Source organism: Macaca mulatta, chromosome 10 (genome assembly GCF_049350105.2).
Source record: "Macaca mulatta isolate MMU2019108-1 chromosome 10, T2T-MMU8v2.0, whole genome shotgun sequence".
NCBI lineage: Eukaryota > Metazoa > Chordata > Mammalia > Primates > Cercopithecidae > Macaca > Macaca mulatta.
The window spans coordinates 24,213,887-24,239,017 of NC_133415.1; the positions used below are offsets into that span (position 1 = coordinate 24,213,887).

Below are 25,131 nucleotides of genomic sequence, written 5' to 3' on the forward strand. Positions count from 1 at the left end.
GATCTCAGAGTCTCTTTCACCAAGGTGGAGTTGTATCCTACGTTTCATGGGATCATAAAGTGTGCTGTCTTGGACCTATTTCTAGGGATCTAGTGAAAATAATGACAGGCAACACCAATTTATAAAAAATATGAGCTTTATCCAAATAAGAAGCCCAAATACCCCAGAAAACGACTGTAAAGGAGACAGAAAAGATAATTAAAATTGTTGAGCACTCAGCAGATGCCAGGCATCACCCTAATTGTTTTATGAGAGAAATATCAATTAATTATAATAACCATCATGACAGTCAGGCATTATAGCACCACTATTAATCAAAGATACAATGTAAAAAGTTCCAGAGTTAAGGAAACCTTTATAGTGTGTCTTGAAAAGCATCCCATGTTATGAACAAAATAATGAAAAAAAAATGACCATGACTATATTAATTCTGGCTTTGAATTCCAAAGGTAAATGAAAAATCTTCTGAGGATTTAGACAGAAAAAATTAAACATTAAAATAATAATTTAACTTCAAAAGACTAAGATTTCTCCTCTGCAATAATAAATGCCCTCAAAAGGGCACCTTAAAAGAATAAAAGATGAGACCCAATAATTTTATACCCAGCCAAACTGTTTGTATTGTATGGATGTGGCAGAAGAAAACATTCTTACATATTTTTTAGTTTTGAAAAGCATATCTTCATATACTCTTCTAGAAAAAAATTACTTGAGGATGGTCTACAGACAATAAATATATCAAAATATGTCAAGAATGGCTAAATGATGGTAAGAAAGGACTTGCACATAAACCATGTCTTGGTTTGAATCCAGCAAGAGATTCCATCTGATCAATGTAGTAAAGAATGCGGCTTAGAATTTGGTCCCAGAAGAGAAGAAGGGGGAAACTCTCTCTCTGTTACAGGTAGTTAGGAATGAGCCGGGCAAGAGAGGGCTCTCTCCCCGACCCACTAGAAATTTGTGGTGATGGCTCAGCAATTACTGCATTGCTTCTCTAAAAGTGATAAACTGGCAGCTGGCACCAGGAGAGGTTATTTCATGATGGTCCACACCTGTTAACGCTCAAGTGTTAATTAAAGCCAGGCCCCAGGGAGAATCAACTTCTTGGGCATACACATTAAGAGACAAAAATGGCAAAGTATGATCTTCTGGGTATACCACCAGAAAAAGGATGAAAGCCTTGGATGGGCATGCCTGTAACTCTCTAAATACACTGCACATGCTCAATTCCCAAGGGTAAATAAAACACTGAACATGCAGAAAGCTCCCTCTAAGGGAAGAATCTTGGGAAATAGGTGAGCCTATAAAGCCCTAAGATCAAGACTAAATGACCTCCATTTTTCTCTCTCTTCGACCTTCAGGTGCCCACTTGGATCTCTTCCAAGGGTTCTTTCCTTTCTTACCTGTTCTAAAGCCTTTTTAATAACCTTCCACTCCTGCTCTGGAACTTGCCCCAGTTTATTTTTCTGCTTTATGCTCCTCAATCAAATTCTTCTTTCCGAGGAGGTAAGGGCTGAAGTTGCTGCAGATTCACATGGATACACGACAGTAGCTTGGGGTAACCTGGATCTCTTCTGCTGGTAACAAGATGTCTCCAGTCATAACAGATTCTCACTCAGTATTAAGAAAATCCTGGAGATGACATAGTACCATCCTTGCCAAACCACTTGTAGTGAGATTCCACAATCTTTAGTTGTTCATAAACCAGCTTGCAGTATCTGTATCAATAGTGTTATAATTGAGGTTTTTCTTTAAATCAATCCACTTGATTTTTAAAAACACATTTATTTCAAAAGATAATTTATGTAACACCTGTAAATGCAAAACCCTCATCATCAGCCATAAATAGAAGGCAATCATAAATATAAAAGCAGTGAGAATATTAAATGTTGCCATTACCAGGACATGCAGGATTTTGTCTGTTTCTTTTTTTTTATACTTTAGCAACTTGGGAATTAAAATGTAACTTACAACAAATGGTCTTTTACAACTAATTGGAAGATTAGTTTTCTGTCTTAGGGGTATGCAAAAATAATGGTGCATTTTAACAATCATGGCATCTTAGAGTGGGTGGAATACAGTAATAATATTCTATTGCATGTTGCTGGCCATATAACCACTTCTCACTGAAAGTTTTGTGTTTGAAGGCTATTTGCTGCTTAAAAAGGGAGATTAGCAAGCGCTAGAGAAGTGTTAAAAACAGAGTAATAACAAGCGAAATCTTCCCGTATAATCAGACTGAAAGGGATTTGTGGAAGGCCTACTTCATTCTACGGGTCAAGGCTATTTAAAGCTGTGTCTGCATATGCCCCAGAAGCAGCTCTTCCACGCCCAGTGGGAAGCAGTGGTGTGTAAAATTCTTAAACAATTTCCTCTTAACAACAGTCTTTAAAAGAGTAGTGCAAGGTTTTCCTGGCTGTACCTCCGGCTTCACTGCCAAGCCAAATTTGCCCAAATACTAGAAGATTGTCTCCAAGATCCCACAAAAGCATGATGTATTTGTATACCTTTCAAAGAAAACACAGTGGAGACTCACGATTTCTATAACGGTATCAATACTGAAGCCCAGGCTCAATGAGGTTTTCCAGCTTGTTCCTGTAAGTGAACAGACAGGTTGGGGGTTTGTGGGGAGCAGTCAAAAGTCCTACTTAATCCCTAACTCACTGGTACAGGACCACGCTGATGGCGCTTAAGCACAATCATTCTGTCCTAGCACTTGCCAGCAATGGTGGAACCATTTGCACAAGGGTTGGGGGCTGGGGGGCGTTAGGTGGAAGGTAAGGAGAAAAGGATGCAACCGTATGGCCTATTCTTTGTCCACAAAAGCAGAGCTTCAGAGAGCAGCATGAGAGTTACTTTTCCTGTCAGAAACCTGAGAAAATATTTTCTAAATATTTAAAACCGACATTGAATGGCCTGATTTCACTAGACTTTTTTTTTCTTTTAATTGAGAAAGACAAACTGGTTGCCCAGTGGTAAATATTAGGTAACTCTGAAGGGCTCAACCTGTTGCCTTCTGCCTGGGATTCTTAAATGATCCAATGTTAACTTTACCTTCTTTTGAATGAATATACATACATGATGTATGATGTACAGTACATATGAAACACACACAAAGAGGGTGAAAAGTTAAAAAGCAAATCCTATAATGTTAACAGAGATGACCTCTTTGTTGGCTGAATTCTGATTGATTATTTTTACTCTACACTTCTCTCTCTTTCCCGAATGTTTGACCATGAGTGTTTATTGACCTTAGAATCAGAGAAGAAGACAAACATTAGAATTCACATTATTTACATACCTATCAATCTTAAGGATGTTAGAAAAAGCTTAGGAAAAAGTATGATTATTTTTGGATGACAGGTTTCGGGTGACTTTTATTTTTTTTTCTCACTTTTTAATATATTACTTTTTTTTTCTTAAACGACAATGGATTCATTTTGTAAGAGCAATAATGAAGTTATTTTGAAAGGGAACAGGCCGGGCGCGGTGGCTCAAGCCTGTAATCCCAGCACTTTGGGAGGCCGAGGCGGGTGGATCACGAGGTCAGGAGATCGAGACTATCCTGGCTAACATGGTGAAACCCCGTCTCTACTAAAAATACAAAAAACTAGCCGGGCGTGGTGGCGGGCGCCTGTAGTCTCAGCTACTTGGGAGGCTGAGGCGGGAGAATGGCGTGAACCCGGGAGGCGGAGCTTGCAGTGAGCCGAGATCACGCCACTGCACTCCAGCCTGGGAGACACAGCGAGACTCCGACTCAAAAAAAAAAAAAAAAAAAAAAAAAGAAAGGGAACAAAAACGACTGGACTCAACTGTGCCTTAAAGTAGTCCAGTAAACCTCCCAGTTACACGAACAGATGCGTGCGTGTGCGTGTGTGTATGTACGCACACACGTATATTTACATATACGCATATATTTACAGTTATGCATCACTCAACAGTTGGGGTATGTTCTGAGGAATGCATCATTAGGTGATTTCATTGTGGGAACATCACACATGATTTCGTTGTATGAAAATCACAGAGTGCATTTACACAAACCTAGAAGGTGTAGCCTGCTACATACCTATGCTTTATGGAACCTAGGAGCTATTGCTCTCAGGCTACAGAGCTGTACAGCATGTTGCTGTGCTGAATACTATAGTCAATTGTAACACAATGGTAAGTATTTGTGTATCTAACCATAGAAAAGGTACAGTAAAAATGCGGTATCACACTGTTATGGAAATGTTGTGTATGTGACCTGTCAATGACTGAAATGTCATTATGCAGCATATTACTGTAAATATTCATGAAATTTATTAATAGATATAGTTATTATATCTTCACTAACCTAGTTTGAGTTGGGTTTTATAATTTATAGCAGAAAGAGTCCCAATTAATACACTGTTGCTGACCAGGTTGGACTTTATCTTCCTGCAAACTCATGTTCATCCCTAGGTTCCTCTTACTGAAAAGCCCCTTACTACAAGTCATTTTTAATGGTTTTGCTTTCAAACTGGTTTTCTAAGAAAACAATCCCAGCAGTTCTGACAGAGTGAGAGCAGCCTGGAGTGGGTCTGGGAGAAGAGCCTTCCAGATTAAGTTACCAGCTGCAGAGGAGAGTGGACTGAGAATGTTTTCTAAATAAGCCTGGACACAGCCTAACGGCACATCCCTGCTTTATTTCTCCTTGTTAGCTCTGACCTCTCTCCCTCACCCAGCACTCCGCCATGCACTCAGGACTAATTTGTTCAAATAAAACCTGACTGTTTGCAAGCCCAGGTGAAAGGGATATATTTAAATACATCTTTAAAGTCAAATAATGTATATACACACACATACATATTATGAGAATGCTGTTCTTGCTTTATTAGCCTCAATTGGAGAAAGAAGAGGGGGAGAGGGGATCTTTCTCAGGGCTGATTCCCTGGCTGTGCGGCCTCAGGTAAATCCCTTGCCTTCCTTGAGCCTCTCAAATGGGTCAAGATGACCTATAGGTGTTCCCTTCCAGCGCTGACATTTTTATTATTTGTGAGAAATGAGAGGATCCACAGGCATGTTAAACATTCATGCATGTATTTACTCACTTCATCCTACCAGTCCATTCATTCATTCATTCTGGTGCTTGAGTAAACAAGTAAGCTAGTGAGGCGGGATAGCTAGCGTAATTAGACAGGCCTATATTCAAATGTCAGTTCTGTGACCTGGGACAGCTCCCTCAAAGTCCTGGGACCTTACTTACCTGAGGACCCAGGGACCTCTATAAAGTGAGTATAGCATTACCATCCCCAAGTGCCGGAGAGAGGAGATCTACGTGAAGGTAAAATTAGAGGGCCCGGTACAAATAAATCCCCGGATTACACCAATTTCCCAATTTTAGAGCCCCTCTTCATATCTTTATTATTATTTTTTATCAGAACTTAATCATACAAGGACTTTGCTTCCAGCAAGATGGGATGATAGGGCCTGGATTTACCCTCCCATATGAAACAACTAAAACAGAACAAAAGAAAACACGTAAAACAATGGTTTTCAAGACATCGAACATCAGATATCAAAGAACAGTGATCCCAGAGAGATGGCAAACAAATGAGGTGAGCTCTACAATTGCCCCAGCTTATACCTTGAGAGAGACTCCAGTCCACAACATAGGGAGGGGAACTCAGACAGATCTGGGTGTTCTTAAGTGGAGGAGATAAGCCTGGGTGTTCAGGAGGCCAAGTCTGCTACAATTGGCAGAGCGAAGTACCAGAAAGAGAAAGCTCGAAAAGAGAGCTCTGGAGATTTGCAGAGGGCTCTCCTTAAGTACTCAGCAGAGTGCTTATCAACAAATGCTTGTGAGGAAATGACCTGAGGCAAAGAGGAAGAAGTACTTGAAAGGATTAGATACCATAATACGCAGGAATAACTCCTGTTCCATCAGGTGGAGCTCTCAGAAACATTTTACCTTAGTAGTAAGGAATAATTATTCCTGGATCAAACACTTTTCTGGTCCCACATGACAAAGCTTAAAAGCGAGACCTGAAAGGATCAAACTGTTTCCAAGTAACTGCATCTAGGAACAAAGCTCAAGAATATTTATAGAAATACAAAAAAATTAGCACCTGAAAGGATAAAATTCACAATAGCTGGCACACAATCAAAATATTACCAGGTATGCAAAGAAGCAGGAAAATAGAACCCATAATGAGGAGAAAATCAATCTATTGAAACAATCAAAATGGCAAGGACATTGAAAGAGCTTTTAAAACTATTTCTTATGTTCAAGAACCTGGAGAAAAGATTGAGCATGTTAAGTGGAGACATGGAGACATAAACATTTTCAAAAATAAAAACGACAATATCTGAAATGAAAAATATATTGAATGGCATTAACCGAAGATTAGACATTGTAAGAGAAAAGATTAGTGAACCTGAAGACATAGAAATAAAAACAACCCAAATCAAACACACAGAAAAACAAAGAATTAAAACATTGAACAGAGCATTAGTAAGCTGGGGGGCAACTTTAAGCAGCCTAACACACATGTAATTGGACGTTCTGAAAGGAGAGGACAGAGAAAACATTTAAAGAAATTATTACTGAAAATTTTCCAAGTTTGATGAAAACTCAGATTCAAGAAGCTTAACAAACTTCAAATGCAATAAACAAACAAACAAATAAAACCTATTCCAAGACAAATGATAAATACCTAAAACAATGAAAAAGAGGAAATCTTAAACATCCAGAGAAAAGAATGTATTACATGCAGATGGAAAAAGATAAGAATTATAGCAAACTTTTCATTAGGAACAATGCAAGTCAGAAGATAATGAAGCAGTATCTTAAAAAAAAAAAGGGTTTGAAATTATATATCCAGGAAATATATTTTACAAAAAAATGAAGTCAAATAAAGAATTCTTTAAACAAAAAGACATGTGAAAGCTAAAACTTTCTCAGAAATGTTTAACATGTCTTTTTTTAGCTTTATCTCTGCAGGAAATGTTAAAGAAAGTCCTTCAGGCCAAATAAAAATGATACTAACATGGAATATGGGTATACAAAGAAATAAAGAGCACTGGGCATGGTCACTGCATAGGAAAATGTAAAATACATTTTTCCTAACATCTAAATCCCCTTAAATGATAATTCATGCTTTAAAGGGAGAACACTAACAATGTATTGTGGGGTTTATAACATACATAGTATGTTATAAATTGTTACAGCAAATGCACAAATGCCAGGTGGGGAGAAATAGAAGCATATTGTTGAAAGGTTCCTATACAATATATGAAGTAGCTTAGTAGCATTTAAAGGTAGGCTCTAATAAGTTAAAGATGTATGCTATAAACTCTAAAGCAACCACTACAATAACACAAGAGAGTTATAGTTAATTCCAAATGGGATAAAACAGAATAATAAAATAACATCCAATAAATCCAGAAGAAGACTGGAAGAAAGGAAGAATAAAACAAAAAACAGATGAGACAAATACAAAGTAAATAATAATATGGTAAGAAGATAGATTTAAGCCCAATCATATGAATAATCATATCAAATATAAATTATTCAAATACCTAATTAAAGGAGAGGTTATTAGATTGAATAAAAAAGCAAGACACAGCTATTGCTGCTTATAAGAAATTTAATTTAGATATAAAGATGCAATAAGTTGAAAGATGGAAAGATATACTTCCTAACACTAATTAAAGAAAGCTTGTGTGGCTATATTAATGTCAAACAAAGTAAATTCTTGAGCAAAAAATATTTTTATTGATAAAAGGAATGCAAGCCTGGGTTTCACATTAAAAAATCAGTGTAATTCATCATATTGACAAACTAAAGATGAAACATCATATAATCAACTCAGTAGTCACAGAATAAGAATTTGAAAAAAATTCAACATCCATCAATTTCTATTAAGAACTCCTAGCAAACTAGAAACAGAAAGAAACTTCCTCAACTTGATAAAGGTTATCTATGAAGAACTTACAACAAACACAATACTAAATGGTGAGTAAGTGAATGCTTTCCCTTTGATATTAGGAACAAGACAATGATGTCTGATATCAGCATTTTTATTCAACATTTTTCTGGAGGTTCTGGCCAGTACAATAAAGGAAGAAAAAGAAAGTAATAAGAGGCATCTAGATTTATTAGCAAACAATATAATTATCTTTCTGGAAAATCCTGCTGTATCTACACTAGAGCTTGTAGAACAAACAAGTAAATTTAGCAAGGCTGAAGAATACAAGATTGATACACACTCAATTACGTTTCTATATATTAATAACAAATAATTGAAAATTGAAATGAAAACCCACTACTGTTTGCAATAGCATGTGAAAATACAAAATAGGGATACATCTGAGAAAAGATGGGCAAAACCTTCATATTGAAAACTAAGGAATATTGTTGAGAGAAATTAAAGAACATCAAAATAAAGGAAGAGGTAGGTATACCATGTTCATGGAACAAAAGACTCAATATCATCAAGATGCCAATTTTCTCTAAATTAATCTATGGATTCAACATAATCCCAATCAAAATCCCAGCAGGCTTTTATTAATTGGTAGAAAAAAAGATACAATGATTCTAAAATTTGTATGGAAAAACATAGAACCTAAAAAACCCAAACCTCTTTAAAAATAGAAACAAAATTTAAAATATATTTACAGTACCTGATTTCAAAGACTAAGTCCAAGTTTCTTCCTATTCCTAGTATGATATTAGCAAAAAGATCAATTTATCAATGGAACAGAATAGAATCTAGAAATTTACCCATACATATACAATCAATTGACTTTCAACACAGGTGCCTAGGCAATCTAGTGGTGGAAAGATAGTATTTTCAACAAATAATGTTGGAAAAATGGGATAGTCATATCCAAAAATTAATAACTTTTGTCCATACTTAATAAAATAAACAAAAATTAGGTTATAATTGATTAAAGATCAAAATATAAAACCTAAAACTATAAAACTTCTAGAAGAAAGCATATCAGAAAATCTCTGTGACCTTGACTTAGGCAAAAAGATCTTTGATATGACACCAAAACCATTATCCATATAAGAAAATATTGATAAATTGGACTTCATAAAAATTAAGAACTTTTGCTCTTTGAAAGGCATTGTTAAAGGAATCTAAAAATGCACAGAGTTAGAGAGAATATTTTCACATCACATATTTGATATAGTACTTTTATCTAGAATACATAAAGAACTATTAAAGCTTGATAACAAACAAACAGCCTGATTGAAGAATGGGCACATGCTCAAAATTAATGTCACAACTAACTCAAAACAAGATGCTTAATTTTGAGAATGGGTGAAAAAGTTTGAATAGATGCTTTAACAAAGAAGATATACAGGCGGCAAATAAGCAATGAAGAGATGCTCGACATCTTTAGCCATTAAGATACTTCAAATTAAAATCTCAATGTTATACCATTGTACACTGATTTGAAAGTCCAAAATGTAAAAGGCTATTCCTATCAGGTGTTGTCAAAGACAGAGAGAAACTAGAATTCTTATTTACTTCTGTTAGACCTGTAAACTGTACAGCCTCTTTGAAAAATGGTTTGTGGTTTTAAAAATACTTAAACATACTGCTACCATATTATCTAGCCACTTCACTCCTAGGTACTTATCCAACTGAAGGAATCTATTCATACAAACACTGTCCATCAATATTCATGGCAGCTTTATGTGTAATAGCCAAAAACTGGAAATAGTCTAAATAATACCCATCAAAAGTGAATGGATCAACAGACTGCAGTACATTCACGCAATGGAATACTACCTAGCAATAAAAAGGAATGAGCTATTGACATATGCATAAAATTGGACAAAACTCAAAGATATGCTGAGTTAAAGAAGCCAGACACAAAAGATTACATGCTATATGATTCCTTTCATATAGAATTCTAGAAAAAGCAAAAGGAATCTATACTGACAGAAAGCAGAACCGTGGTTGCCTGGATTGCAGGGTGACAGTGGAAGTGGAGAATGACGACAGGAAGAGATGACAAGGTGACTTCTGGGGCACGAGAAGTCATATGACCATCATATGTTTATGATCTTGAATGTGTTGATGCTTTTATAGGTGCATACATATGCCAAAACCAATGAAATAAGAAATAATTTTAGAAGTAAACATAATCGCAGAGTCCTGCTGTTGGCAATTTGAGTCTACTATCAGCCCCTGAGGGTGAGAACTACACAAATTTCCTCTTATTAATCTAAGGTCCCAACCACACTTGACACATAGGAGAGAATGGATAAGCCCTTGACTGTTGCTATCAAGTAGATCTGAGTTCAAGCCCCCATCTTACTTTATGCTTGCATTGAGAATGAGAGCAAATGGCTTAACTTCTTGGAGCCTCAATTTGCTTTCCCATAAAGTGAGCACATGAGTAGACATCCAGGTATTTACTATCACCTCCATGATTCCACCTTGTAAGGATCAGTTCACTTATCTGGCCTCCCTTCTGCCATGCTGGGGTCAGGCGCTCTTCAACCTGCCTCTGCTTCCTGAGGCCTGGCAGACAGTGGGAACTTTCCATGTTCATCTCACTGTCTCCAAGTGAAAAGTGATATGTGTCATGCAGCAGAGAGCCACTCCAAGTGACCAAAGGCTACTACTGTCCAATTCCCAGAGACTCTGACCAAGCAAGCTATGGTCCAGGGTGGGAGTGTGGAGCTGAGAAGTGCCCCCTCTTTGGTGAGCAGTCACTGCAAGGTCCTCTTTGGTGTCTCATTCTACTCATGCCTCTCTGAGTGCATGGCCCAGCATAGGGAGGTGACCAGCATGCCAGTCCTTTGCCATGTCTGTTCTTTGGGAAGACACCTCTTTTCTCCTGAGGGCTCCAGCCTGTCTTGCATCACAGTCAGTTACCTGGGGAGATGTAGGCAGGTGGCGGGAGGTTGACTGTTATGATAATCAAATTAGAAAATAAAAGGACAGTGCCTGTAGCAAGTGTTTAGTAAATATCTATCATTATTATCATCATGGTATTTAGGATACTGAGTTCTTTGGGGCTGGGTATTGTCCACTGCTTCTCCACTCACAGTACACTGCCTGCACATGGTAAATTCTGAGTTCACTAGCAAATAAATGAATTCATATGTTTCTTAGCAAATGAATGAATGAATTCAGGCCTGACTTTACCCAGGTACTGACTGCCTGACCACCCTAACCTTGTCCTATAATTAGGAGTTTGGGCCTGCCTCAGTGTGTGGGTGAGGCAGTCTGTTTCAGCCCACATGTGTCCCTGGGCATCAAACTCCATGGAATAGAAAGATGGGGGCAGAAAATCAATATCTACAAGCAGGAAAAACAGAAGGTTACTTGCATTCTCATATTCTAATATCTTGAATCCTTAATCAAACCTATAATCTAAAATGCAAAAGAGGGCTCAGGGAACACAAAGACTGCTTCATGCTAAATAGAAGCTTGGGCCCTGGTTGAAATGCTTTGTAGTTTTGTTCTATGAAGTCAGGAAAAGAGAATGAGGTAGAGGAAACAGCAACAACAATATCTAGCTACCATCAGTTGAGTATATCCAATGTGCTATGTACTGTGCACACCATTGAATCTTTATGACCTTAGCAGTGGGGGTGATTCTCATATTCAGGGGGAAACTGAGGCTCCAAGAGGTGAAGTGACATGCCTTTGGTCATAAAGTGGGTAAATGGTGGAGCCAGACAAAGCCAGCTCAACTGATTTGCAAAATCTCTCTCTTCCCCTCCATCCCAAGCTGTCTCTAGTCCCATTGGTTACTCCCTTCCCTCTGCTCACACATTGTCTTTGTTCATGAAGTGTTACTATAACAGAATACCTGAGACTGGGTAATTTATAAGGAACAGAGATTTATTTCTTACAGTTCTGGAGAATGGGATGTCTAAGATTGAGGGGCTGTATCTAGCAAGGACCTTCATGCTGTGTCATTCAATGGTGGAAGGTGGAAGGGCAAGAGAGAGTGAGAGAACAAGAGATTAAACTTGCAGCCTCGAGCCAGACCTTTTATAATTGGCATTAATTCATTAATGAGAGTGGAGCCCTCATTAAACACTTCCCATTAGGCCCCACCTCCCAACACTGTTGCATTGGGGATCAAGTTTCTGACACATCAACTTTGGGGTACACATTCAACCTGTAGCACCCATCTGTTAGAAATCTTGGGCCAGGTGGGGTGGCTCATACCTGTAATCCGAGCACTTTGGGAGGCTGAGGCAGAGGGATCACCTGAGGTCGGGAATTTGAGATCAACCTGGCCAACATGGCAAAACCCCATCTCTACTAAAAATACAAAAATTAATCAGACGTGGTGGTGTGTGCCTGTTGTCCCAGCTACTTGGGGGGCTGAAGCAGAAGAATCACTTGAACCTGGAAGGTAGAGGTTGTAGCAAGCCAAGATTGTGCCACTGCATTCCAGCCTGGGTGACAGAGAGAGCCTCTGTCTAAAAAATGTAAAAATAAAAAAATCTTAGCTCATATCCTTTCAAAGAGCAACTCTAGCAAATTCTACACAGCCCTTCCACTCTTGTACCTAATTGGTTGGTTTTTGGAAAATGGAATGACCCCTGAGAAACCAAGGTGGACTCTCAGTAAGAGCTTGAGCCTGGGAAGTTAAGAGACCTTTTTGAAATTGGATTGCAACCAGACGAGCCCATGTGACCCACAGGAGAGGACTTGGAGGAGGGCTAGTGGTAGTGTCAGTGACATCAGGACCCCTCACACATGCTGGGACTTTGCACATGCTGTTCCCACTGCCTGGAATCCCCTCCCCTCTCACCTCATTATTCTGAGGTCACAGCCTCACCTTCTCACTCCGGCCTCTCCTTGTTGCCTCCACACCCATTCTCCTCCCCTGCCTAGTTTCCTTCCATACATATTACTTGATACTTTCTAGGGAATCATATATTTTCCTTTATTTCTTTGATCATTGCGTATATGGACCATAGTTCACTCACTTGGCTTTTACTGATGGCCATTTATGTTTTTGGTCTTTGGCCAGAAGGAGCATCCTTATGCATACATCTTTGTCCACTGTGCAGTGACTTCCTTAGGATAAAAAAGTTCCTGGTGATGGAATTGCAGAACCAAAGATATGCAGTATCTTTCTGATGTGGTACCTTATGACTTAATATCTACTGTTCAATCCAGAGGAGGCTTGTTGAAGTGAGTTTTTGTATGGACTTTGACTAACCATGTTTGACTTGCTCCCTTGTTAAGAAGAAGTGTGGCCTGAGCCTAGTGCCATGGTGGTCAATTGGAGCAATAGGCACAAATCTTCACTCCTCCTTGCAACCACATTCTTTACCATGTCATTTTGCAGAGCCCTTCAACACTAACCACATGACATGCTTTGGGCAACAAGATGTCAGCTTATGGGATACATAAGCTTCGAATATGCTTTTTTGGATGGGCTTTCTTTCTCCTGCCCCTTGCCATCACTGCAAGACGTACATACGCAGGCTAGCCTGGAGGATGAGAGATATATGGAGCAAACTGAGATGCCAGAATCGTTCCAACTGAGGCCAGTCTCAATCAGCCAACAACCATCCAAGCCCTGGACATGTGAGTGATCCCCCGTAAGAGCAGCAGAACCACCTAGCTGAGCACCGTAAATGCACAAGCAATACAAACTTATTGCTGTATGCTGCTGAGGTTTTGTGGGTTTGTTTGTTTTTTTTTTTTAATGCAGCATCGGTCAATTAGTGTAAGTCAATAGATAACTAATGCACAAGGCATGACCGTGAAACCAGTTTTCTCACTGCTCTGCCAATAGTAGGGGCTTTTGCAGTCAGGTCTGCAGGCCTGGACATATTCTAAAATAACTCCATTGGTATGTACATTTACAAAAATTTTGATTCTGCTCATCAGCTGGGGGACTTGCTGCTGCTTCTTGGAAGAGGCAGAGCCCAAAGTAAGATTTTGAAGGAGAGAGGAGGTCAGAGGACCTTGAAGGTTATGCAAAATGATGAATGACGTCAGGCCCATGACCACTGAGTTGTGTTCTAAGCTCCTTGCCATCCACGCTTACCCTGCATGGTTAGAGATTTCTGATGAGAGAAAGCAAGGGAAGTCATCTACAAAGGCAAGTGTTAACCTTTAAATAAACTTGCATGGGAATTTACTGTGTTAGTTACTGGCATGAAGGACACAAAATAACAAAGGGCAAATTTATCAACCACAGTTTTGCAAAAAGCCATGCAGTGGTGTGGTTAAGAGACCTGGTTAGGGCATCAGAATGTCTTGGCATGAATCCCAGGTCTGCTACTAATTTTTTGTGACTAAGGACTGATGCTATAACCTCTCTGGATCTCCTTTCCTTGAATGCACAGCAGGGATAAAGGCACCTGCCTTGTGAGTGCTCTGCTACAGACGTAGATTCCTTCCTTGGGATGCTTTGCTCTGCTCTTCTTGGCTTGTTGTGCTTCCCGGGATCTCCCTGGAAAATATATTTTGTGCTGGGTGTCCCCTTTTTATAAATGCTCCCATGGGGAAAGTTCTGATTCATCCACTCCAGTTAAATGGGTGAGACTCAGAGGAATCAGGTGGGGAAGCTGGCTTTGGGGAAGCCTCACACTCTTCATTATCCAACAACAACAATAATAATAGCTACCACGATTTGAGCACTTACTTGGATTATCATAGCAGCCCTGAGGGAGAACTTGTCACGATTACTCCTATGTTACAGGTGAGAATTTGAGCCTTGGAGAGTTGAGTCATCTGCTCAAAGTCACACAGCCAGTAGTGCAACTCAGGTCTGTCTGAGCCTGAGAGGTTTTATCCAAGACATATACCAATATAGCATAGATCTAGTTAGAAATGTAGTTGCCCTTGGAATAAGAACAAACATACCTCCCAAGCAAATCTCACCCAGAGCTCAAAACATAAGATAAGAGATTTGAGCACATCTTAGTGCTCTTTCTTCTAGGCTCATTTCTTTCCCCTCTAGAAGCCTTTGGCCTTGATGTTGCTTCCATGGGCAGTTAGAATAGGCTAAGCTATTCTGCCGTAACAAAATAATTCCTGAATTTCAGTGACTTCCGACAATTTTTATTTCTCACTTATGCTACTTGCTCCCCATGAGGCAGCTGAGGTGTTGCAAAGCACTGGCCTCACTCAGAGTTAGCACCAGCTCTGTAATTTGCAGAGCTCAGTGCACAATGCAAATGCAGGACTCCTTGTTCAAATATTGCTAAGAATTTGAAGATGGCGACAACACAGCAATAAACCAAGTGCAGGGTCCCTTTAACTGTGGGACCCTGTATGACTGCATGGGTTGCTCACCTGTGAAGCTGGCTCTGCTGAGGGGTCCAGATTGATAGAGGCGTCATGATTTGGGGCTTTGCTGTCATCAGAGCAGAGGGCTTGGGAGCCCAGTAAATCACTCACTGGCTCTTAAAGTTCTCCTGGAGGGGATACTCATCACTTCCTCTTGCTTATGTTCATACTCTCCACTTCTGTTCCAAATGGAGGGAGGAGAAATGGGATATTTGTACACAGACCTCAATGGCCACTGACCTCCTGCATCTACCTCCCACTGAGACCTCCCTTTCTTACCAGTGTTCTCACCCTTGACCTAGCCATCTTCATTATGAATGTGCATGGTCATCTACCTGCAATTCAGGTTATGATGCTTGCCCCCAAATTTATTTTCTAGACAGTAACCTAAGGGCTCTCTAAAAAGCACCATTCCTCTTTTTCAAACCCTCCAATGACTTCCAGTTGTGGACTGAATGGTGTCTCCCCCCTCCAAAGAATATATTAAAGTCCTAATCTCTGGAGCCTGTGACTGTGATCTTATTTGGAAATAGGGTCTTTGCAGATGTCATTAAGCTGTACATTATGATGGGGGTACTACTGGAGTTGGGTAGACCTTTAATCCAGTAGGACAAGTGTCCTTAGAGAGAGGACAAGGAAACTATAATGGACACACAGGAAGAGAATGCTATGCGGTGACAGAAACGGGGACTGGAATGACATGCCTGTGAGGTAAGGGACACTGACGAGTGTTAGCAACTCTGGGAGCCAGGAGAGAGGCCTGGAAAAAATTAACTCTTTTTCTCTTTTTTTTTTTTTTTTTGTTGAGATGGAGTCTCACTCTGTCACCAGGCTGGAGTGCAGTGGTGCCATCTCGGCTCACCACAACCTCCACTCCCGGATTCAAGCGATTCTCCTGCCTCAGCCTCCCAAGTAGCTAGGACGACAAGCGCACGCCACCAGGCCCAGCTGAAAAGATTAACTCCTAGAGCCGTCAGAGGGAGCATGGCCTTGCTGACACCTGGATTTCAGACTTCTGGCTTTCAGAACTGTGAGAAAGTGAATTCTTATTGCTGAAAGCCACACAGTTTGTCACAATTGGTCACAGCAGCTCTAGGGCACTAATACACTGCCCGTCACCCTAAGAATAAAATCTTAATGTCTCCCCTCACTTGACCTATAAGTCCCTGCATGGCCTGAGTTCTACCTACCTCTCAACCTTATTGCAAACCACACTCCACTATGCCACTGTACTTCAATGACACTGGCCTCCTTTCTGCCTTCAGACTTTTGTTCTTGCCATTCCGTCTGCCCGAGTGCCCTTTCACCGCAGCAAGATTGGGTTGTTCTCATTCATCAAGTCTCCACTAAAATGATCTCTTCATGAGAGGCTATTTCTGGGGCCCTGTGTAAAGTAGCTCCTTCTGTCTCCACATTGTCCTTGAACTAGCCTTTCACTATCTTTGATCAAAGATCCCTCGTGATTTTCTTCCTCACATTTTTCACTATTAGTGATGATTTTCTTGATCTATGCATGTGTTGTCTGCCTTCTCTACCGAAACATAAGCTCCATTGCCAATGTGGACAATAAACTATAAGGTGGGCCCCATGATCTCCACTTCCCAGTACTCACACACTCTTTTGTGACACTTTCCTTGAGTGTCTTGCCTCTATCCAGTGCTACAAAGGGGATAGGAAGTCACATCTATGATTATACTGTATAAAACTCTAATGCCTATTTTGCTAATATGCTAATACATTCTCTCCCTTGCTAGCTTGGATGGCGCCAGTGGCCATGTTGTAAGCCAACCTATGGAGAGACCCCCAGGGTAAGGAACTGGAAACAGCCTCTAGCCAACAGCCAATGAAAAACAGAAGCCTTCAGTACTCAGTGTTAATGGAACAGAATTCTGCCAACAACACATGAGTTTGGAAGTGGCTCCTTCCCCAGTCAACCTTGCAGATGAGACTGCAGCCCCAGACAACACTGTGATTGCAGTCTCATGAGAGATCCTGAGCAGAGGATCTTGCAAAGCCTGGATTCCTGAGCCACAGAAAATATGAGATAATAAGTGTTTGTTTTTCTCGACTACAAAGTTTGTGGTGACTTGCTATACAACAGTAAATAACAAATACAGTCAATGATCTACTCTGTCTTGTTTGCTCCTCTGACTCAAAGCCTGGCATAGTGTCTGTCTTATAGCATGTGCATAGTTAACATGCACTGGTTGATTGAATGTGTGGTGCTCATCAACATGGCACTGTATCATGTTGCCAAAGTGTGTGTACGTATGTATTGTGTGCATGTGTGTGTGTAATAGATACTATCATATACATATTAATATTCAGGGTAGATATATATAGTAGATAGTGTATTATAGATAATATAATGTATGTATACACACACATGCACACATACACAGAGTAGAAAATTAGACTTTCCAATGGTGATGAAAGATAGCCAGCACTAGACCTGACATCATGGGTTAGGGATTTTTGCCACAATCTTCCTCCTTGTCTTTCACCTTTTTTTTTCTTAACACTTATAAAGAAATAGGTTGAATTGTACCATTACTAGGGTCTCCTGCAGTTTTGCTTTCTATTCCAGTCTTTGGAGGAAGGTCATGAAAATGCTTACTTTTTCATGTTATTTTTTTTTCTGGCCTGCTCTCAAAAAATATAAGACTCTTTGAGTTAATATAATAAAATTAGAAAGAGATTGAGAGAAATCAAAGAGAGAGAGAGAGAGAGCGAGAGAGAGAGAAATTGAGAGAACCAAGCAAGGCAACTCCTCCTGGCTGAAGTCTAGCGAGATGCTTATTTAATATTACAAGGAGGGTGAACAATTAGGACATCCTCTCCTTGTGCCTGCAGACTCCATCTCGGAGACTAATAGATATTTACTTAGTCCTGTCGGTCGTGCTGTGTTTAATATTTATCCATCACAGGAAGCTGCTGCATGTTAAATGTCAGCCTCTTGATTTCGACAGCTCGTGGCTACGCAGCTCACAGCTACGAGCAGGCAGAATTGCACAAACAGCCCCAGCGGCCCCTGGTCTCAAACCTGGCTGGCTTCCTGACAAACCCATGCCCAGTGTCTGTGCAGTGCCCAGGACTGGCCACTTGGTGGGTCCTACAATCTCTGAGGGGTCCGACCCAAGGTTCTTGAGCTTTGGGGTGTCAGTCAATGCCAAGGACAGCAGGGCTGTGGCAGCGGGAGGGGACTTACCTTTAGCAGCTGACACGTGCACCAGGGACCCTGCCAGCTTCTGACCTCCACTCTCTCCTTACGTCTTCAGCACAGATATGCTCTACATTGTTCACTTGTCCCTTCAGATCCTTTTTGCACCCTGCTACCTTCGGCTATGCACCCCAGGAAGCTGACTTCAGTGGGCTGCATCCAGTTGTGGGGGTCTCCCTAGGCAGCTTCTGGCTGAATTCAGCCAATAGAGAATCCCAGAAGGAGCTCTGCGGGTGGGACAAGAGAGAGATGAAGGCATTTATTTCCCCACATTCTTCCCTGCAGAGTTGCTGTGGGCTGGCTTCTTCACTTGCCTGAAGGCGTCAGCTTCCCCTGCCAGGCAGCCCTTCCCTCAATCTCATTCTCCTTCTGTCTCTCTCTCTTTCCAGGTAATCCCACCCTACTCCACTCTTTCAGGCCTGAGAGTGCAAACAGTTCCCCACTGTTACTAACCCTTTGGTGCTGTTCCTTATCACCCCTAATGGCTTCTCTATACCCTGCTCCGTCTTAATGACCAGCCCCTGGATCAAATGGTCCCAATTTGAAATATGCCATCTCTCTCCTGCGGGAATTCTCTCTATACATCCCTAAGAGGCAGTTATTGCTTGTTACATTTTACAGAAGACAAAACTGAGTCTCAAAAAACTTGGGTGGAGTTTATGACCTTGCATGAGATCATAAAGAAGTTACGGGCACAGCGGGGGTCTTTGGATCACCTGTTTGGTCAACTTTGCCTGACACCATCTAATCTACTGGCCACAGGTAGTGGCCCCAGCTTGGTTTTTCTCAAATGCAAATGTGGCAATGCATATTTTGTTTGAAACTTCATTACTGTTCCTTCATCTGAATGATGCCTTCTGACAACATTGGAATAGAGTCCCAGCCACCTCTTTGGCCACTGTCCACACACACACACACACACAATGTGTAATCTGCCCCCAATCAGGGTAACCTGTGCCGAAGTAGCTGTTTCTTCTGCAAGCCTCCAGGGATCAGCATTGAGATGTTTCATAAGTTTAAGGTCTGGACTTAATAGCTATGAAAGTGAGTGAGCTCCCCATACCTGAAGGTATGCAAACAAAACAGATCAAGCATCTTTCTGTCAGGGAGGCTGGAGAGAAGATTCATACAAGAGGTGCTGGTGGAGGGGGAATGAGATGATTCTGAACTGCTCATCATCAGGTCATGACAGGGAGAGAATATTGAAAATGCAGGTTCCGGGGTCACACCCTTAAAGATTCTTATTCCACTGGTAGGTGTGAAGTTCAGACACCTACATTTTATACAAAAATGCCCCCAAGGTATTAACTGTAGATGTTCCATAACATCTGAGGTCCCTCCTAGCTCAGTAATCAGCCAACCCCAAGCCCATTCCTTCAGGGTGAAGGTTGTCATGTCAGTCACAGAGCCAGGCAACACACACTCTGCCCAGTTAGCTGAACTGGGGTAGACGGGGCAACAAGGTAGAGTCCTGGGTTCTAGTCCTACTTGGGACACCAAGCCTTGCCCCAGGACCAAGGGGGGAAGACATGGGCACAGGTGGGGGCCACCAGGGCTGATCTTCTGTTGTTTTGAACAGTGTAACAGGAAGATGTAAGTTCAAATCCACACTCCAGAGCTGTGTGACCCGGAGGTAAGTTATTTCAATATCCAACTCTCTCCTCACCTGTAAAGTTGGTAAAATAGTACACAGGCCTACCATCCCTCATCCACATCTTTTAGGGCCAGGTCTTTTTCAGATTTCAGAGAGGTCTCACCACCAGCGGCTGGGGCAGTGTCAGTCTTTCTGCAACAGATTGTGCTGGCTCCCAGTCCAAGGGTTCACAAAGATTCCAGAGTACCTCTTGTCAGGTGAAGTCAGGGTTTGCAGTCAAATGCATTCCCAAAATACTTGAAGTTTTCAGAGCTTTTTGGATTATAGAATTGAGAATGATGGATTGAATCTACCTAAGAAAGTTTCCTGTGAGGATTAAAATAATCCTGTATATGAAGTGCTGGGCATATGTCAACTACTCGATAAATGTTAGCTGATTATTATCATCATTAGCAGTGGTGCTTCAAGTAGTAAAATGCTTAGTACAAATGCTTTATGTATAGTAAATGCTGGTTAAATTAAGTTTTCTGTAATTATTATTACAAGTTTCCACCAGTGCCCAATTTTGCATGCTCCCCATTGCTTCTTCAACGACTAATAATAAAGGCAGAAGAGCTGCTGGTCCCAGAGATGTGAGTGTCGAAGGAGCAGTGCCTGTGGTCTGGGGGATCTTTCTGATCTCTGCCGAGCTCACTTCCTCCAATCGCATGCTAGACCTAGCTAGTCCCCTTCCACTCCCCATTCAGTTCAGCGAGGTCCTTCTGTTTGGTAAACTGGATATTAAAAACAAATGTACCTAATTAGAAATAAAATGTTCCCAACCAGCTCGAAATAAAATAAAATGTAATTACTAATGATATTTAAATGTTGTAGATATTTTATTTTTTAAAAATTCCCTTAATTTAAAATGAAGTATGACTTTAATTTAGTCGAGAATACATTAAGCGTAGAGGAAAGTGGTCTGGCTTTTGCCGAAGGTCTTCTTCTACTGCCTAAGAAGGAAGATGAGGGTTTCCTAAAGCATCCTTGGCCAGGGAAATTGGCATGAAGGTTTTTATGTGTGTTTGTGTGGAGGGTGTGGGGGGGGTGGGGGGGTTGGGGTGGGGGTGGTTAGTGTCTTCCACGGAGCCCTGAATTTTCTGTAGGGATTATAGACCTGTTCCTTGGATAGGAGACAAAGTTCTTACAGAGATTTTTATAGATCAAGGTGTGTGTCTTGTCTCTGTCTTTAACACACAATTTGGGCAGCTCCCTGCACTTCTTCGTGCCTCAGTTTCTCCTATGAAAGGCAGCATGCTAACCTCTACTTGGGAAAAGTTTAATGAGGTTACATGATGTAAATATCTCTGGACTATAGGCAACACTTTTGATAAGAGAGCAAATGTTACCAAAACGCTTGTGCTATCACTTTCCCTGCAAACTTCATGAAGACAGACCATGCTGATTTTTTCTTTTTGTGTGTGTGTCTCCATATTTAACCCAGTGCCAGGTGCCTAGTAAATGCTCAATAATTGCATGAATAAATCTATAGATGAATGACTGACCATGTATAGGGTGTTAAGGTTGGGAGAAGTAATACAGAACATCTAGTATATCCCAACTGAACATTTGAAGCCCGTGTATATACAGTGATTGACTACTTTCTGCTTGTTTGCCTCCAGGGATGGGGAGCTCTCTACCACATGCCCACAGCCAATTTCAGCTTTGAAGAGTTCTGGCCCTGGAGAGTATTCGTTACACTGGTCCCTTCTATGTTCTATACATTGTGCCTCTCTCTGTCCTCGGGGGCCACAGGATGGAGCCCCAGGACAGTGATTAATAGACTTTTGTCATTTCATAAAAGACTTGTTCATCAACTGGGATGTCAGGGCCATATGATGGTGGTTGCAATGTGAGCCCTGGAGCAGGCTGTCACAATTCAAACCCGGGCCCTGCCAGTCACCAGTTATGTGATAGAGGAGAATCTCCAGGGAGGCCTTAGGCAGGTTACCTGGCCTCTCTGAGCCTCAGTCTCCTCATCTGTAACGGGGTGGTCAAGAGAGATTCAGTCTCTGCTCATGGTGTAACCAAATCCCACAGACTGTTGTAAGCGGGTGTTGTTGAGAGCTTTTGATGGTTAACTGAGGGAGCTGGTCCACAGTGGGGTGGCAACCAAAGAAGCTGGCCCCCCACATCTTCACTTCCAGCAGAGCAGCCCTGCAAAGTTCTCCTCCTGCTATGGAGTGTTCCAGACCCCACACCCTCTCAGCCAACCTGCTCCTGACCTGCCCTGGGCCTGTGAGTTTCATAAGGGAGATGGTCCCTCCAAAGCCAGTTTGTCTGAGTTCATCACAGAATAAACAGGTTCCACTGAGTTAAATCGCTGTTTTGTTTTGTTAGTGGGGAGGGGTCGCTCCTGCTAAGCCACACTCATCTCTCGCTTGGACTGTTGCAGTAGCCACTTCTGTCCTTGCCTGACTGCGGTTTGTTTTCCCCTCATCAACCTGCTGGGTCTTGTTATAATGTGGATCTTGCACAAAACCCTTGGATGGTGAACATCCCAAGGCATTTCTCAGTCCTCCAGGGTCCTATGTGATCTGGAGACCTCATTGTCTTCACCTCCTAGCACCTTCCCTCTCTCCTCATGCCCACCCTACTCCAGTGCCACTGGCCTCCTGCTGTTCCTTGCTTGTGCCAAGCACCTCTGTCATGCCTCAGGGCCTTTGCACCTGCTGTGCCTATAGCCTGGGATGCTCTTCTTGGTTCTGCACATGGTTTTCTCCTTCACTCAGGTCTTGGCTTAAATACCCCACTTCATGGAGCGTGTCCCTGAACTCCTCTTGACTAAAAACTGGCACATATTGGTCACTTCCTGCTTTCATCTTGCTTGATTGGCCTCTCACAGTATATTATCTTTCTATTATTTCTTGTTTGTCCTCTCCCCATGACAGGCTGCAATTCTCATGACTCCTGAGTTGAAGCAGGTCACAGAGAGAGAATACTCTGTGCTTGGAACCACAGGCTCTATCTCTGGTACATCCTTGCTCTGTGTCCTTGGAGAAGTTACCTGGCCTCTCTGAGCCTCAGTTTCCTCATCTGTGAAATATAGATGTGCAAATCTCTTAGGGCTGGATCAAGATTAGTCTTGATGCATGCCAAGTCCCTGGCACGAAGTAAGGATTCCATAGATGTGAGCCACTCTTCTCATCCCTTGCTTGAGTGGGTAGAGGTGACAGTCCAGCTAACTCAGGTTTGGTGTCTAACAAAACACTGACTCCCAGCAATGGGCTTCCCTTGCAGCCCATTGGCCTACCTGGGTCCTAGTAGGTACTCAAAAAACATGCGTTGGAGGAATGATGGGACTGTCTAAAAATACCAATGGATCTACCCCATACGAGGCTCTCAATACAACTTTGCTTTGAGGTACACAGGAGTCTCTGAGAACTAAAAAGGGGTAGCTTCAAGACGAAACAGTTTGGAATTGATTGCTGTGGTTGCATCCCTGACATCATCATTATTTTTCCGAGCAAATTTCCTTATTTTTTTTCTTGAGGTTGACAAAGTGGGAATGGCTTTTCTTTACCGGATCATGAAAGTCCTGCATTGTAATTGTGGAATGGTCAGTTAACATGACATGTGTAAAAAAGTAGAAAACAAAAATATCCTGCCACTTAGAGAAAGCCACCAGAATGCTTTGACATAAGCTTCTCTAAGTCCTGTTTTTATGCACTTAAAACAAAATAAACATTAGTGAGTTCATATTGTATACATACTTTTATAACATATACGAATTATTTTATCTTTACTTTCCTTCCTAAGTATTTTCTCCTATCATTAAAACACCTCCCCTCTGACTTATTTGGTCATCATGTTCACATGAGGCTGCGTCGAAGTTCCCTGTTGATACTTTCTGAGGACTGTCTCCCAACCTTTGCCATTACAAATAAAACCACAATGACCACCCGTGTCCTGGGCCCTTCCTGTATCCCTGATTATTTCTCCAGGCTGGATCTCAGCAGGAAGACAATTAGACCAAAGAACCTCAAAATGCTTAAGGGCATTCCTTGATTATATTTGCCATCAGACATGCTAGAGAAACTAGAACTAAAACATATTCAATTAGTTGATTTATTCATTCAACACGTGTAAGGATAGAAAGGAAAAAACTAACACCTTTTTTCCTACTCTCTCTCATCACTAATACAGCACAGCACCCCTGGTCATCAGAATGTTCAGAGATTTCTGCCCTCCCAAAACCAATTATTTTCTCTAGCAGATTCTCTGATGGACAGCAGCTGGGTATCCTCTAATTCAACCGAATTCTGACACTGTCTACCTGGAGATAGTGTCAGATCCCACAGGTTGAGGGCTCCATCCCCCACGTCAGATGCTAGTCACAGGTTCAGGCCTCTGGAGCTTCTGACCTGCTGTCTATAAACTGGGGTTCCCGCGAATCCCTTTCCAGGTTCAATTAATTTGCTAGAGCAGGCTCACAGAACTTGGGGGAACACGTGATTTACGTTTACCAGTTTATTATAAAGCATATTACAAATGACACAGATGAACAGTCTGATGAAGCGACGCACAGGGCAAGGCACGTGGAAAGGGGCACAGAGCTTCCATGCCCTCACCTGGGTGTGCCACCCACAAGGATCCTCCACGCGTTCAGCTAACTGGAAGCTCCCAGAACCCAGTCCTTTGGGATTTTTATGGAGGCTTCATTACATAGTTTTGAATTGATTAAATCATTGGCCATTGGTGACCAACTCAATCTTCACCCGCATTTTCCTCCCAGGAGTTGGTGGGGTTGAGGCTGAAAGTCTCAACCCTCTAATTATGTCTAGGTCTTTCCTGTCCTCACCCTGAAGGTATTTAGAGGTTGCCAGCCACCGGTCATCTCATTAGCATACAAAGACACTCATAACCCCAGAGATTCCAAGGGTTGCAGGAGCCTTATGCCAGGGACAACCAAATATATTTCATAATATCACAATATGTAATTAAACATTTACAATGTGCAAGGCAACTTTTACCTTTGAGGAGTAAAAGAAATTCTTCATTGACCCATCTTCCCCCCATCT

General features: G+C 41.5%; 1 long non-coding RNA gene across 1 annotated transcript; it reads right to left on the reverse strand.

Moving 5' to 3' along the window:
- Positions 1-13,648: 13,648 nt before the first annotated feature.
- LOC114670380 (uncharacterized) lies at positions 13,649-18,618 on the reverse strand. Its single transcript, XR_013398796.1, has 2 exons — positions 18,466-18,618; positions 13,649-15,436 (listed from the first exon to the last, which is right to left on the reverse strand). It is a non-coding gene; the product is annotated as an uncharacterized LOC114670380 (long non-coding RNA).
- Between the last annotated feature and the right edge of the window lie 6,513 nt (positions 18,619-25,131).